Source organism: Ambystoma mexicanum, chromosome 12 (genome assembly GCF_040938575.1).
Source record: "Ambystoma mexicanum isolate Mex_15411 chromosome 12, UKY_AmexF1_1, whole genome shotgun sequence".
NCBI lineage: Eukaryota > Metazoa > Chordata > Amphibia > Caudata > Ambystomatidae > Ambystoma > Ambystoma mexicanum.
Genome location: NC_090936.1, coordinates 71,587,031 through 71,599,051, shown reverse-complemented (window position 1 = coordinate 71,599,051; position 12,021 = coordinate 71,587,031). Strand labels below are relative to the sequence as shown.

Genomic DNA, 12,021 nt, shown 5'->3' with positions numbered 1-12,021 from the left:
CCAGAGGGCTTCTATCTTGATCATGGGGTGTTAAGTCACTGTAGAAAGGGGTATGGGTGTTCCCCTGGCAATGGACAGAGGGGCTCAGGGATGATATTAGGGTACAGACTTTGTAACAAGACCAACTTGGTGTTCATCTCTGTTTCCTGACAGCTGCAAGGCAAGGTTTTCAAGGACTTTCAGATTGGGACTGAAAGTAGGAACCCTTAAATCGGGTTCTCAAATTCTTTTTTTCTTCATGACTAGGGTTTCTGGGTAACTGAGTTCGTGTTCTAATAGACACAACATGGAACCAAACACTTGAGGTAGATCATGTTACTGAGATGGCCTCTTTTAAATTCCTGCAAAAGGATTGCGAATTATGCAGTGCCTTTCATCTTTTCGCAGATAAGAAACAAGTCAGATATACAAGCTTCTTCACAATTGGATGGACAGGAATGGGATGGCATTGCACCATAGTAAGACGGAGCTCATGATAATTGGATCTAGGCCTAGACTTACTAAGCTTGCAACAGAGCATAAATCTTTTCACATTGTGGATTATGACATCCCGACAAAGGACAAAATAAAAAATCTTGGCGTAACTTTTGATAAAACACTGAGTATGGCATCTCATGTCCACGGCATGGAGTCCGCATATGCCCTTTATATCAGGCTGCTCGCACACATCCCTCCACTCTTATCCCAAAAGGGATGCGAATCCATTGCCCGAGCCATTCTCTCTGCAGAAATGGACTATTGTGGTTCCCTCCTCATCGGAGTGAGTAAAACGGGTCTAGTAAAACATCAAGTGGCGCAGAATAGCACGATCAGATGAACCATGGGTTTACGGAAATTTGCACACGTGTCAGATGTAAGAAGAAAGCTACACTGGTTGCCGATCTCAGAGAGAAATGATTTCAGGAGGCTTACCATCACTTATAACGCACTCTCAGGAGGCTTCCCGGCATATATTGCCAAGAGATTAAAAGCGAAACCTGTGGTACGCACCCTTCGGTCAGATAGTGATAGAAACCTGCAAATACCCACATCCTCATTATTGGAGCTAGTTCGAAGGGGTGCCTTTCCCCTGCTGAAATGGAATGCCCTCGCCATGGTCCTAACAAACTGCACCACATTGGAGGTGTTAAAAACCAACATAAAACACACCTATTTAAATAGGTCAGTGACCTTTCAGTGCTTTATTTGATTACCTTCCCTTTTATCTTCAGCGCCCGTAAGCCTCCGGGCAGGGGAGTTGCTATAGCCCCCTTAGCCACCCCCTAGCAACGCCCCTGCCTCCGGGCCACTTTGGATGCGCCTAATAAATAATGTAATGTAATGTCCGTTCCTCACCACTCAAAGGTGAAGACCTTACTTGTCTTATTAAATCTCTACTGACTTGTAAAAGAAACTTGGCATTCATCTAACCGCCGACAACTAGGCTACACTAATGTCTAACTACAAAATCATTACTCCTGCCTACAACTCCCCAAAAAGAAAAACATATTCAGGATATATATCACCCACATCAAGCTCCTAAAATACCATATTCAAGACAACCAAGAATGTCGGAGACGGGCCCCCCCTCAAACCACACTACCTCCATTTATTTCTAAAATGCATGACTGTGGTAAATTGCTGGACGGAGATTCAACGCCTACAAAAATGAGTACACATTGCCAGATGTCTATGTCGTCATCTCTGGTGACTTTAAATGACTTGTCTGGGTGTTGCAGAATGTACCCCAAATCCTACTAGTGGGTTGCTAGAGGCTTGATCATATCAGAGCAAATATCCTTGAGAAACTGTAGGAATGACAGATTTTGTACCATGAAGATGAATCGACCACACCGGGTTTGCGTGGACTTTGGCGCACCCGCAACGTAGGCCTTCTGAAGAACCCCCACACTTTTTCATCTTCCCGTTCCTGAAAGGGAAATAACGGGGTCAAAGTAAATCGTTCCAAACATTTTATAAAGATCCTGGTTCACCGGGTTACAAACGGCAAGGATACGTTAAGTATAGTTTAATCGCAGTCTCCACGCCTATACACGAGTGTTTCAAGGCGCGAATGTTCACAAGGTTTTGTCCAGTGGTTGGTGAAGCAGCACTCAGTCTCTTTAAGGGTTTGATGGCAACAGTTAGTATCTCACAAGTTACTTCCATTGCAGATAGATAAGGAAGACTGTGGGTGCGATTTCTCGCCGTCCATAACCAGTACAAGAGGGACCCTGCAATAACTCAGACAGAAAAGAGCCAAGTTAACATTACTTTATTAATGCACAAGCATTCGCGAATGGGCAGCAAGTTCAAACGTCTCGCAAAGCAAGTCGTCAAAGTGCCGCGCTTTGCCCTGCACATCGTGGTCCTTTTATACCCATCTGTTTTACATTGTCATACATTGCTGCACATAGATTATGTCCACCACAAGGCGGTTCCTCCCAGTCATGACTTTGCATCAAGGTCAACAGTTCAACATCTGCTATTGTGGTTTCCTGTTATCTGTTATTCGCTCTCTCTCGTGCCCCTCTGTGTATCTCTGTGCACGAGGCTGTGCTTACTCATTCCTTCCCCACCCGTAATCTGCAGATAGTTTTAGCAGGCTCAACATGCTTCGACATACAGTGACCAAACACAATTCTTCTGTTAAAACAAGTTCTTGCCAGGTCAGCAGGTCTCTTTCTAGTTTGCAATTGCTATTCATATATGGCCATTAAACGCCACCGTATAAAAGAGAAGGCCTCTTCTTTTAGCAAAAAGTACATTCTTTTAACGCATATGATGATTAGTACAAACTCCAAGTGTGAGCACAACATTACATATGTATGCGTACCTTCAATCCACCCTTTGCTCACACTTGAGCATCAATCTAAACAGTCCTAGCATAAGCAGATGGCAGGAAAGCAACATCATCACATACTGTATGTACCATAATCTTCTCCAGGCCTCCCATGTCAAAAAATTCCTGTTGTACATGGCTTTTATCCATTGGATTTAGGCGCGTTATGCTGGAAGAACACATGGAAACACAGCACGACACACATACCGGGAAACATTGGATGCAGAGACAAATACCTACAACTATTGCCGCTAGAACCAGTATAGGCGTAAGAAGTTGCCATCCAATTTCTTTCAGGAGCTTCATCCACCAGCTATCTCCTGACCCTTCCTCCTGGTGGATGCTATCCGCCACTTTATGCAGTTTGTTTACTCCATCCAGGATTCCTGTACTCCCTTCTGGTATGTAAACACAGCATTGGGATCCCACCAAAAAACAGACTCCGCCCCTTTCTGCAGTGAGTATGTCTAAGACATACCTATTTTGGAGAGCCACTAGCCGAATTGCTTTCATTTCATAAGTAATGTTTTCCATTAGGTCTGCAGATTCTTCGATTACGAACTCAAGGGCCCTGTTTAGCTTTTGGATTTCTTGACTGTTCATAAAGATGCCCGCTGGAGGAACCAGGACCCCCATCAGATCTATAAACGTTTCCCATCCTGTAGGTTGATACGTAGGAATTTTTGGGTTTACTGCTCGTTTATTTCTGCTGTGTATTTCTTTATGCAGAGTAGACGGGGCATATACCATCACAGCCGGCATTATTCTGGCTATGTAACATACCCCAACAAAATCTTTGGCTAACCACAAATAAGCCCTCTTGTTACAGACGTAGGCATGTCCTTCAATCTGTAACAATCCCTTTGTGTAGTTATTTAGATTCACCATTTGACTGCACCCCGAGATCATTCTTTGATTACCTCTTGCGCTCCTCTTAAAACATATATTCTTTGGCCTAAACTCTTGTGTGATGGTGATAGGGGGAGGAGGTTCTCTTACTATCTGTACCATAGCAGGTGCAAGCCCGATTCCCTCAGTTTTGATTTTATAGCGTATCTTTTCCTTTAGAAGGGTTTTGTTCTCTCCTCTAACATAACAAGCGGTATTCGGTATCATATATTGCTGTGCTGACACTATTCTCATGTAAATTAATGTACACCCCGCATCCTCAGTAACTGGCGATGCGTACACTGGGATGCCTTCACTGCTATGTCGGGGCATGTGGGTGCAGATCCAGCAATCAGTTTTATTCACTACCCCATATGTTGTGTTTATTATCTTCACGTATTCATTTTTAGCATAGTCTTCCGGGTCGTGTTGGTCATAGGCATCTCGATTCCTGCTCTTGACCCAATCTGTTCTCCCTGTTTCATTTGACTCGGGCAACAGGTTCTTTAATTCATATCTAGATGGATGTTCCAGATACCAGAATATTATGGCAAATGCTATTAGTACTACTATCGTGCATACAGAAAACAAAATTTTGCCTCTTGTGGTACAAACTGGTATTTTCCTCTTACCTTCTGTGTTTGAGGAGCATACACTTATCCGTTCAGGGACTAAACCAGCATACACGGGTGTAGACATAGTTCAGTATATGGCTCAGTATACAGCGTATATCAGTTGCAACCTAGCGATATAGCAATATCCCCTATTTAAAGCACCAGTGTCCTTATTACTCTAATAGTGGTAGGTCTCACTGAAAACCTTCATCCGATCTGTCCCACGTCTCGCAGTGCCTGTCCCAGGAGGGGAACGCCGAAGGCCCTTCAGGCTACAAGCCCGTCGTCTTCAGTAAGGCACAATTCTGCTAAAACCAACAAGAGAGTCCAAATGTTCATCTCCCTAATGATCAAAGTTCAAAACAGTGTCCTTACACGTTGCTTGGCACATACACGTCACGGGATCGGAGGCGATGGGCACACCTGTCACTGGCATCTGGCAGTACACTTGCAACCTGCGGTTTGTCGGTTCCCTTTTCTGGAGGAATCAATAGTGGCAGCGTCTTCTTGACGTGATTCACGTGGTACCAGTGCGGTTTGCCATCAACTTTTACCGCAGTTTGTGTTGCGAGGAGCACCTGAAACGGGCCTCTCCATCTGGGTTGCAGTCCGCTGGTGTGATCGAAGGCTTTTATAACAACCCAGTCACCGGGCTGCACGTCGTGACCTTCTCCTATCAGAGGAGATGGAGCTACTGCGTTCACCTGTGCATTAATAGAAATCAGTCTATTAGTTAACCCAATACAGTACTGTTGTAATGCAGGCCATGCTTGCTCAGACAATCTCTTAGGTGATTTGGGGGTCCCAATACTTGGTGGGCGCCCCATAACAATTTCGAAAGGAGATAAACCATGTGTACGCTTAGGCATAGTACGCATACTCAATAATGCAATAGACAATGCATCCGGCCATTTCAGTCAAGGGCATCCAGTGTTTCAATATGCATTGTGCTGTGGAGGTGGCACTATTGTCCCGCAGGGGATATGCTTCCACCCATCCTGAGAACCCACATTTCATCACCAAACAGTAGGAATGTTTATTTACAGGCTCCAGCTGTATAAAGTCCATATACACCACCTCAAAAGGGCAGGTGGGTAACTTACTGTGGCCCGCCGGGGCCGGTACACCTTTCCCCACATTATATAAAACACATATTTCACATTGTTTTGCCCATTGGCGACAATACATTCCCAATCTTTTGTTGTACCACACAGTACTTAAAACTTCTTCCATAGTTCTTGCGTTAACGTGGGTTGGACCATGAGCCACGCTCACTATCACAGGTAAGTATGCGTCAGGTAGTACCCAGGTGTTCGTTTTGGTATGTGCCCATAGCCCATCTACCGTCTCCTCATATTGATCATCCTTGTGCCAAGATAGTCTTTCTTCAATGGTTGCATCTGCTTGGATTTCCTTTACGCGCTCCTTCGTCCCTTCCATAGTCACATCCCTCCCCACTATGAGCTGTCGGGCTTCCCACCGAGTGTCCCTTGTGGCAGCTAGTTTAGCCATCTGGTCAGCCAAAGAATTTCCCTGCGTGACATAATCCAGTGTTTTTTTATGCGCTGAGCACTTCACTACGGCCACCATTTTGGGCAGCGTAAGGGCTTGCAATAATTCAGCAATCAATCGGGCATGTTTAATAGTATCACCTTGAGAGGTTAAGAAGCCACGCTCTCCCCAGAGTTTACCAAAACTGGAAACCACCCCGTGCGCGTAGGCTGAATCAGTATAAATTGTCACTTTCATGCCGCTGCTTAACACTAATGCTCTAGTTAGCGCAATCAATTCTGCCGCCTGCGCCGATTTCTCACACACTTTCCCACTCTCAATCAACTGTTCCCCTGTAGTTACTGCATACCCTGCTGTTGTCTCCCCATTTGGCAGTTTGAAACAGGAACCATCACAGAATAATATACCCTCATTATCAACCAGCGGGGTGTCTTGCAGGTCTGCTCTACCCTTAGTGTGTTCTTCCATTTGAATCACACAATCATGCCTAATGTCATCAGGTGAGGTGGGCAAAGGAAGCAGTGTCGCTGGATTCAAAGTGTTACACCGTTCAATTTTTACATTACTGGCAAACAGGATCATCTCATACTGTGTGAGTCTAGCTGTAGTCAAATGCTGTGTATGCACTCTATTCAGAAGAACATCTACCGTATGTGGAACCTTTACTGTTACTTCACTCCCTAGGATGAAACCTGCACTTTGTTTTAGGGCTGTCGCTGCTGCAACTACTGCTCTCATGCATGGGGGTAGGCCTCGAGCTACTGAGTCCAGAGTGCTAGAAAAATATGCACATGGTCTCTGTTTACCCCCTTGTTCCTGTGTCAAGACTGACACAGCGCAACCTTCCTGTTCATCAACAAAAAGGCAAAATCTCTTAGTATAATCAGGTGTGCCTAAGGCCGGTGCGTGGCATAGAACATCTTTCATAGCTGTCAGGGCTTTTTCCATCTCAGGTGTCCATTCTAATGGGCCGTTTTCTTGTACTTCTTTTAAGGCTTTTAGCATGGGCTGGATCAATACAGAGAATTCAGGAATCCAGTGCCTACAGTAGGATAAAACACCAATTATCCTTCGGAGACCCTTTGCCGTGTCTGGACCTTTTATGGACTGTATCAAAGCAATGCGATCAGTAGACAGGGTTCGCCCCTCTTCGGACAGCTCAAAGCCTAAATAATGGACCTTTTGTTTTACATACTGCATTTTGGCTAGGGCTACCTTGTGCTTATTCTCTGCTAAGTGCATTAGCACCAATCTGGTCACATAATGGCATTCCTCTTCGGTGGCTGCACATAATAGCAAATCATCAACATATTGTATCAGAGCAGTGTTAGCGGGTAGGGCTAGGTTATCCATCTGTGTTTTTAGTGCTTGGCTGAATATGGCGGGACTTTCTGTATATCCCTGCGGGGCTCTAGTAAATCGATACTGTCTATCTCGAAGAGTAAAACTAAACAGGTACCTGCTTTCTTCGGCAATAGGAATGCTGAAGAAGGCATTTTTCAAATCAATTACCGTAAACCATTTTGCTGTTTTGGGAATTAAAGTGAGTACACTTGAAATATTAGGGACAACTGGATATCTGGGTTCTACTATTTTGTTTATTTCTCTTAAATCAATAATAAAACGATAGGGTACGGCTTCATCACCTTTCTTGTGTACTGGAAGGATCGGAGAGTTACAAGGGCTATCATTTGTTGGCTCTACCACCCCTAACCGTATCATGTCCTGTACTATTTGATATAGTGCCTGCTCTCCCTCGTGTGATATGCGATATTGTTTTATCCTGGGCAACCTGGCACCGGGCTTTAGTTTGATTACTACTGGGGAAACATCCAATACTCCTACATCATTCCCATGAGTGGCCCATAGTTCATTCGGGATGTCTTGGAGTTCCGGGGGCAGGGTTTGCATTACTCCTATCATACTCATAGGTTTGCTTATGGTCATTCTCACTCCCTGGGGGGAGCAATATATTGTGGCCCCTAGCGTTTTTAATGCATCAATACCTAACAAGTTTTCTGGGCAGTGATTGGTCAACAGCCACCCATTCTCCCATTTTACCCCATGAAGTTCCGCTTCTACTATTTCACTTACAGGAGTCTTTATTGGATTTCCCCCAAATCCAACTGATACCTTGCTTTTATCCGATAATGGGACAGCGGGGACGGCTCTGATATTCACGGAACTGTTTCCAGCTCCTGTGTCTACCAGACATCTCAAGTTTCGGTGGGGGCCGATCCTAATAGAGGCATAAGGCCCCCTTTGGTCTATAGGAACCTGCACCACTCCCGCTATCTCATTCCGGCATCCTCAGGACATATCGCTTGTGTTATCCTGAAAATCATCGCTATAGTATACCCCTTCTCCACATTCTTCACCCTGGCATACACCTTGTACTTGTGGTGTTTGTTGTGGCTGATACAGTAGATTGGGGGGAGGCGGGGCCGGCCAGGGAACATCCCCTCTTGCTTGTCCGTCAAAGGCATTGGGTTGAGGGGGTTTAAACATTCTATTGTCTTGGTTGCCGTACCCACCAGTCCTATTTCCTGGGGCAAATGTTGTCTGTGAAGGGGGCCGTACGCCCCTTCCTCTCCCACCACTCTGGGGACACTGGGATTTCCAGTGTCCGGGTCTCTTGCAGAAGGCACATACATCTTGGGGTAGCCCATCACTCCTCCCATATAGCGCACCTCCTTGCACTGTACCTCTTCCTGTCCCTTGGCCCCCTATCATGTTGCTGCTATAGCCCTGTGACGGGCCGTTATTATTGTAGTTATACCTGCCTTGGGGCCCTTGATGCAACTGTTGCATCAACACTTTGGTTTTTAAATCCTTCTCTTGTCGTGCCTTTTGTTGTCCCTTCACTCTTTCCCCTCTTTCGTAATACCTAGCCATTTCGAGGAGATCCCGGGGGTTCCTAGTCATCCATGTACTTTCTGCCCTCCTAATGTTCTCCTGAATTGGCCCGTGGAGCCCCTCTACAAAGTTTGTGGCAAAGTACCGTTGGCCCGTTTCAGACCCTATCTCTAGCCCACTGTGCGCTTTGAATGCTGCTTCATAACGCAGAAAGTACTGTGCTACCTCCTCACTTGCACCCTGTATCACAGCGGACAGTTTCTCCACATTCACATCAAATGGGGGTAACACCTTTTCTAGAGCCCTCAGGACTGCCATGCCATGCCCCCTTAGGGGTTCAGGATATTCCTCATGCAGTTTTCTATTTTTGCTCGCATCCATTACATCTTTCCATTTTATTGTTTCATTGTCTTTGGCACGAAAGGGGGTCCATATTTCTTCTGGGACAATGGCTAACAATATGTTATCTACATCCTCTACGGTAAATAACCCTGGTCTGAATAACTTTCCCACTTCTTTGTAGAATCCTGCCGGGTCTATACGGGGGTCGGGGATGGACTTGGTGATATGCATTAATTCAATTCGGGATAAAGGGACATACACATAGGTGCGCATCATGTTACCAGTGGCTGCCTCTATGGTGGGTTGGCACTCTCTCATTGGCATTAATAGTAACTTTTCCGTATTTGTTTGTTCACTCACAGGGGCCTGCGCTGGTGGCGAAACAGAGGATTGATGACTAAGAGCTTTCTCTTTTTTATTTTTCTATAATCTTTTAATAGTTTCTCCACCTTAGCCATCCTCCATTCTTCCGCCCCTGAATCATCCACTCTTATATTAGATAGCAGTTTCTTATCCAATTCCGTCCTAATCCTATTCCACTGGGACACATATCTAGGCTCCTTTTCCTCTTCTATATCATCCACCCTAATAAGAAGATATTTAATTACGTTTACTTGTATAGGCCAGCCAAGGCCCTCCATCAGACTCACCAGGGTGGACATGGACTGTGAGTGTATGGATGCTATCATACGATTAGCTACGTTTTGGCCCGCCTGGTCTGCATCTTTGAGTTTAGCCTCTCTTTCCCTCACCTCTCTTTCCCATGCCCTCTTTTCCTTCTCCCATTCAACACCGCCCCTTATGACTTCCGCTATTATGTCGGACATACATCCCCATAACTGAACACTGGACGCAGTCACTGGTAGTAACGCGACAGCGTCCTGATATGCTGAGGGCAGATCCGCAGTACTCTGTCCTCTCAATTTACAGTTACCCTCATGAAAGGTATATAGTTTAGTGGCCACTGTCCTAAATTACAAAGGTGTCAAACACCCCAATTGGTCCCGTAGGCTGTCATTGAGGGGTGTGCCATACAGCCCGGTCATAAGGATTTGCAAGTCTCCATCTCTATCCTTTTCTACAGTAGTCGTTCTCCTATGGTCTATCAACCTATCTGGGTCCCCATACTTCATTGGGAATTCCACCCTTTCACCCTCACTGTCTGCCGGTGGAGCTGTAGCTCCTGGAAACAATAATTCAGTCGTTGTTTGTTCTGCTTCTAGCCCTATCACATCTTCATATCGAGGCACCGGCACGGCAGGATACATACCCCCACTGTTCTTAATCATCATATGTCTATCCAACTGATCTAGCCTCTCACCCTTCTCTTTTATCTCTAGATCATGTAATTTTTGATTTACCGTTCTCTTCTGCTCCTTTGCTTTTTGTTTATTCTGAGCATTGCGCCTGCGCATTGCTTCTACCCTCCATAGTCGTATAGCCTCAAACTGTGCGGGTCTGACCCGTCTTTTACTAATTCTATTTCTACTTTGGATATGTGGTCCACATCAAAGGACCCGGTGTCTGGCCATTTATGCTCAATCAAATCTTTTGTGTATTCGGACCATTCTTTTAAGAACAATGTTGAATTCAATCCATGTTTAATCAACATATCAAATGCAGGGGTTCCTTCAAGAGGGGCATAGTGTCTCTTGCCTATACCACTCTTGCTGGAAGCCGCTTGACCCATTTTGTTGGTATACCACAATTGCCTAAAACACTCACCTTTCCCAAATATGCACCTATTGGTTAACAATAATAATACATCCTCCTGGCGTATCTAACATATCATATCATCATTTCAACATTACTTCTTCATAGACGGACTTACCACCGTCCTCTTCACAAACCCTGAATCATTATTTCCTTATTCCATCATGCATCCGTCCATACCACTTATCTTAAGGGTCCCGCCAGAGTGTTCCGGACCCGAAGGGCGACAGCCTGCTGTTCCACCGCCGACGGAGCCGGAAAAACAAGGATGACGCGTTGGTTGCAATCAAAGGTGCGGATTCAGTTGTTGGGGCCCCGTGATCAATTCCTTCTCCGGTTCCGCCGCGGCGTTCCTCACCCAGTGACGGACTGTCGCTCCTTCGCGTCCCACTTCTGACACCAAAATTGTGGGTGCGATTTCTCGCCGTCCATAACCAGTACAAGAGGGACCCTGCAATAACTCAGACAGAAAAGAGCCAAGTTAACATTACTTTATTAATGCACAAGCATTCGCGAATGGGCAGCAAGTTCAAACGTCTCGCAAAGCAAGTCGTCAAAGTGCCGCGCTTTGCCCTGCACATCGTGGTCCTTTTATACCCATCTGTTTTACATTGTCATACATTGCTGCACATAGATTATGTCCACCACAAGGCGGTTCCTCCCAGTCATGACTTTGCATCAAGGTCAACAGTTCAACATCTGCTATTGTGGTTTCCTGTTATCTGTTATTCGCTCTCTCTCGTGCCCCTCTGTGTATCTCTGTGCACGAGGCTGTGCTTACTCATTCCTTCCCCACCCGTAATCTGCAGATAGTTTTAGCAGGCTCAACATGCTTCGACATACAGTGACCAAACACAATTCTTCTGTTAAAACAAGTTCTTGCCAGGTCAGCAGGTCTCTTTCTAGTTTGCAATTGCTATTCATATATGGCCATTAAACGCCACCGTATAAAAGAGAAGGCCTCTTCTTTTAGCAAAAAGTACATTCTTTTAACGCATATGATGATTAGTACAAACTCCAAGTGTGAGCACAACATTACATATGTATGCGTACCTTCAAGACTGTTAATGTAACAGGTTCTGTGGTGACTGTGTAGCGGTGTAGCGGTGTAGAAGAACATCTGTCAACTGTCCGGAGGTGTTCAACCAGGCGTTTCCAACTGACATCCAATGGATAACGAGAGCAACGTTCAAGTTGTTTATGATGTCATTTAAAGCCCGAATGTGAAATGCAACCCATTGTTGAAAATTATGAATTGAGGTTTTTTGCATTACG

The 12,021-nt window shown here is 45.3% G+C and overlaps 1 long non-coding RNA gene across 1 annotated transcript; it reads right to left on the bottom strand.

The window, feature by feature from the left end:
- Positions 1-2,239: 2,239 nt before the first annotated feature.
- On the bottom strand, positions 2,240-11,798 carry LOC138513294 (uncharacterized). The gene is made up of 2 exons (XR_011281740.1): positions 11,238-11,798; positions 2,240-5,027 (listed from the first exon to the last, which is right to left on the bottom strand). It is a non-coding gene; the product is annotated as an uncharacterized lncRNA (long non-coding RNA).
- Between the last annotated feature and the right edge of the window lie 223 nt (positions 11,799-12,021).